Raw genomic sequence first — 5000 nt, 5'->3', positions numbered from 1 at the left:
GCCAGGAAGATGTTCACAAACACACACAAACAGTGACAAAAACATGACCACCTTCCAACTTCGTTGGCAAAAGGTAACGACCATATGTTTTTATGAAATACATCCTAGGAACGGATCAGAATAAACTTGCAGTCGTAATAAAGTGAAAATGTCAAGAAACCAGACTAAAAAAAAACCTCCGCTCAGCCTTTGGGCGTAAATCTCGTCTGTCATCGTCATTAGGGATTGGAAGGAATAGTTTAAGGCAAAGGCAAAAAATTCTCTAAGTAACTGGCTTCAGAGAGAGAGAGAGAGAGAGAGAGAGAGAGAGGAGAGAGAGGAGAGGAGAGAGAGAGAGAGAGAGTTTGTCTGAAAGCGGAATTATATATAAAAATCATATTACTCTTTATTTGTTCCATGTTGTCCAGAATATATATATATATATATATATATATATATATATATATATATATATATATATATATATATATATATATATATATATATATATACACACACACATATGGGGTGTGCGTGTGCGTGAGTGTGTGTGTGTAAATTTGATCATGTCTGTTCAGGAGCATAGCAAGTGCAAAGTTAATGTTAGTGAAGTCCTGTTAAATGAATTTCAAGTGAACAGTGGAGTACTCCAAGGAAATGTCCTCCTCGTGGATTTTGTAATGCAAAACACAGTTGGTGTTGGTGGAGAAGGATTGGACTGTATTGATAATAAGAAATTAGCTGACCTAGAGTTTAATGATGACGTTGTCCTTGTTAGCAGAACGGCGCTGTCCTTGTTAGCAGTAAATCACACAATTTGTAATGCTTGCTTACCAGAATGCATGAAATATCACAGGAGGTAGAGCTCAAGATAGAAGAAAGACAGAGATGATGAAAACAGAATATGTAAATGGAAGATGAAATACCATTGGAAGGAGAAAGGATTAAGGAGGTAGAATCATTTAAATATTTAGGAACTATCATGTCTAATACAGTGTCTTAAGAGTATGATTTACTGAAAGATTGTAAGTAGCAAATCAGACAATAGCTAGGTTAAGTAAAATTTGGAAATCAAATCACCCGATATGACCTATAAAAATCTGGCTATATACCAGTTCAGTGGAATCGATGTTATTGTATGGACATGAAGCATGGCATGACAATAAAAAAATCTCCAACAAATTTAGTGGATTTGAGAACAAAGCCCTCAGAAGAATATTGGGAGTTGAATGGCCGGTTAGGATTAGAAATGAAACTATAAGAGAGATTACTCAGGTGACATATTATGTGGATGAGATCGTGGTAAGGGGTACATGGAGATGGTTTGGGCATGCTCTTCGAACTCCTCAAGAGAAATTGGTTTCACCAAACATTTAACCGACCTCTACCAAGTACAAAAAGAGTTGGAAGACCCAGGCTCACATTGCTGAGGACTATGAAGCGTGAAGCAGGAGATGATGAATGGAGAAGTATTGAATTAAAAGCTCAAGAAAGAAACGACTGGGGAAATCTAACCGAGGTCCTTTGCGTCAATAGGAGTAGATATATATATATATATATATATATATATAATATATATATATATATATATATATATATTATAATTATATATATATATTATATAAATATATATAAATGCAATATATATATATATATATATATATATATATATATATATATATATATATATATATATATATAGTATATGCATTCACACTATACAAAAACAAATTAAAATGAAATGTTCATTAATGATACATATATCTATTGAATTAAAAGCTCAAGAAAGAAACGACTGGGGAAATCTAACCGAGGTCCTTTGCGTCAATAGGAGTAGATATATATATATATATATATATATATATATATATATATATATATATATATATATTATATATATATATATATATATATATATATATTATAATTATATATATATATTATATAAATATATATAAATGCATATATATATATATATATATATATATATATATATATATAATATATATATATATATATAGTATATGCATTCACACTATACAAAAAACAAATTAAAATGAAATGTTCATTAATGATACATATATCTATTCGCCTGCCCCCCCCCCCCCCACCGCCCCCCACCCCTCTCTCTCTCTCTCTCTCTCCTCTCCTCTCTCTCTCTCTCTCTCTCTCTCCCCCACAGAAAAATCTATCAGCTATCCTTCCAAAAAGTCACAAGGAGGCTTTCATCCTTCATCAAGACAAAAAGCGAAATTTGCATTTTCTGGTCTAAGGCAAAATTTCTTTGCGAGTCAGTTCTTCTTGAGAGTCTGTCTTGAATCGCTCCTTCACTCGGGTATCAGGAAATCCTTTTAAATTCGCCTTTTGCTTTTCGTTTAACTGTATGTAGATATCAATAATAAAAATAATAATTATGATAATATTGAAAATAGTAATAATATTGAAAATAGTAATAATAAAAATAATTAATAATAATAATAATAATAATAATAATAATAATAATAATAATAATAATAATAATCTTTCCTTCATAATAAAGAGTAACAGTCTCGCTACATTATATATATATATATATATATATATATATATATATATATATATATATATATATATATATATATATATATATGTATATATATATAAATATAAATATATATACATATATATATATATATATATATATATATATATATATATATATATATATATATATATATATATATATAATAATCATCATTATCATCTCCTCCTACACCTATTGACGCAAAGGGTCTCGGTTAAAATTCGCCAGTCGTCTCTATCTGGAGCTTTCAATTCAATAATTCTCCATTCATAGCATCCAACTTCACGCTTCATAGCCCTCAGCCATGTAGGCCTGGATACTCTAACTCTTCTAGTCCCTTGTGGAGCCTAGCTGAACGTTTGGTGAACTAATCTCTCTTGGGGAGTGCGAAGAGCATGTCCAAACCCCTCATCATGGTCTCATCCACATATAGCAATCGATTAATCTCTCTTCTAGTTTCATTTCTAATCCTGTCCTGCTATTAAACTCCCACTACTCTTCTGAGGGCTTTGTTCTCAAATCTTATAAATCTGTTGGAAATTGTCAAAACACGACTCATGTCCATAGAGTAACACCGATCTCACGAAACCGATATATAGTCTGATTTTTATATGCAATTTCATGCGATCTGATTTTAAAATTTTACTTAACCTAGCTATTGTCTGATTTGTTTTTTTTTTCAATCTTTCACTAAACTCTAATTCTAACGACCCTGTATTGGAGATCTAAGTTCCAAAATACTTAAATGATTCCACCTCATTAATCCTTTCTCCATCCACTGATATTTCATCTTCCATTGCATACTCAGTTCTCATTATTTCTGTCTTTCTTCTATTCATTTTCAGCTCAACCTCGTGTGATATTCTATGCATTCTGTTAAGCAAGCATTGCAAGTCCTGTGGAGTTCTGCTAACAAGGACAGCATCATCAGCATACTCTAGATCTGCTAAATTCCTATCACCAATCCAGTCCAATCCTTCTCCACCATCTCTGACTGTTCTACGCATTATAAAATCCACGAGGAAGATAAACAACACAGGTGACAACACATCCCTTCAAGTACTCCACTGTTCAATGGAAATTCATTTGATAAGACTTCATTAACATTAACTTTATACTTGCTATGCCCATGAACTGACTTCATAAAATTTACATATTTAAGAGGAATTCCATAATAACGCAGGACTCTCCAGAAAATTGGCCGGTGCACACTATCAAAGGCTTTATCATAATCCACAAATGCAATCAAAAGGGTATTTCTATATTCTACTCATTGCTGTCCAATATGTTCCAAATTGAAAATTTGTTCAATACAACTTCCACCTTTTCTAAATCGTGCTTGTTCATCTCCTAGCTTTTCATCAATCCTTCTCTCTAGTCTCATTAGAATAACCATACTATATATTTTCATGACGACTGACGAAGTGTGATGCTTCTAATTATTAGTCACGTCTCTGTTTTTTTTTTCTTTTTTTTCTCCTTCGAACTTCTAACTCCTATTCATCAGGTTTTGCCTCTTCACGCCTCATTCTACAAAATAATTTAAGTACTTTGGGGGTCAATTCATTTTCAGCCATTATTATCTGAGCAGTTATTCCATCATAACCAGGGGGCTTTCCATCTCCTGAGTTTTTTAATGATAGCTTCGACTTCAAATTCACTGAATTCATTCATGGGCACATCAAAGGTTTTCATCAGCTTCAGATGTATTAATCAAATTATTCCTTTCAGATATCTTATTCATGACCCCACTAATGTGTTCCATTCAACATTGTCTTTCTTTATTTTCTGTTGTTATGATAGATCAATTTCTCTTTTTGATGCTGCTTCTTTGTCCCTGTACATTTCATTAGGAGTTCTATGGGCGACTGTTACTCCATAGCCACTCCCTGAACTCATAGCTTTATCAGCCTCATCTGCTTTCCTGTCTAAATATTCTCTCCAGTTATTCCTAGCTTTTCTTTAGACTTTATAATCAATACCAGAATACTTAGCATGCTACCTTGTAATTTTATTTACTTACTCGAAAACTTTCAATAGTAAATTTCTGTCTTTGTCTCCTTTTTATAGTATTCCACATATCATTTGATATCCATGGCTTTCTCCTTATAACCGCCTGTTTCAAAACTTCACTACCAACCAACTGATAAATGTTCTTAAAATCACACCATTCTTCATTAATTGTGGGCTCTTCATCTCTTCAAATTGTATCTAAGCCTACTAATCGATTCCTACATTTATTGGCAAAAGTTTCTCTATGTACATCTTCTAAAAGCTTGGTTATGTCAAACTTAGGTGTTCTATCTACATCTCTCTTGGGTGCTTTCACTTTAATTTCAGTGTGGCAATGAGGAGCTGATGATCACTACCAATATCTGCACCGCTAGCTTCTCACATCTCTCAGAGTCTTTCTTCTCTTTATATTAATGGCTACGTGATCTATTTGTTTTTTGTACTT

The sequence above is a fragment of the Palaemon carinicauda genome, chromosome 11 (genome assembly GCF_036898095.1).
Source record: "Palaemon carinicauda isolate YSFRI2023 chromosome 11, ASM3689809v2, whole genome shotgun sequence".
NCBI classification, from domain to species: Eukaryota; Metazoa; Arthropoda; class Malacostraca; order Decapoda; family Palaemonidae; genus Palaemon; species Palaemon carinicauda.
This window is presented reverse-complemented; position numbering follows the sequence as displayed.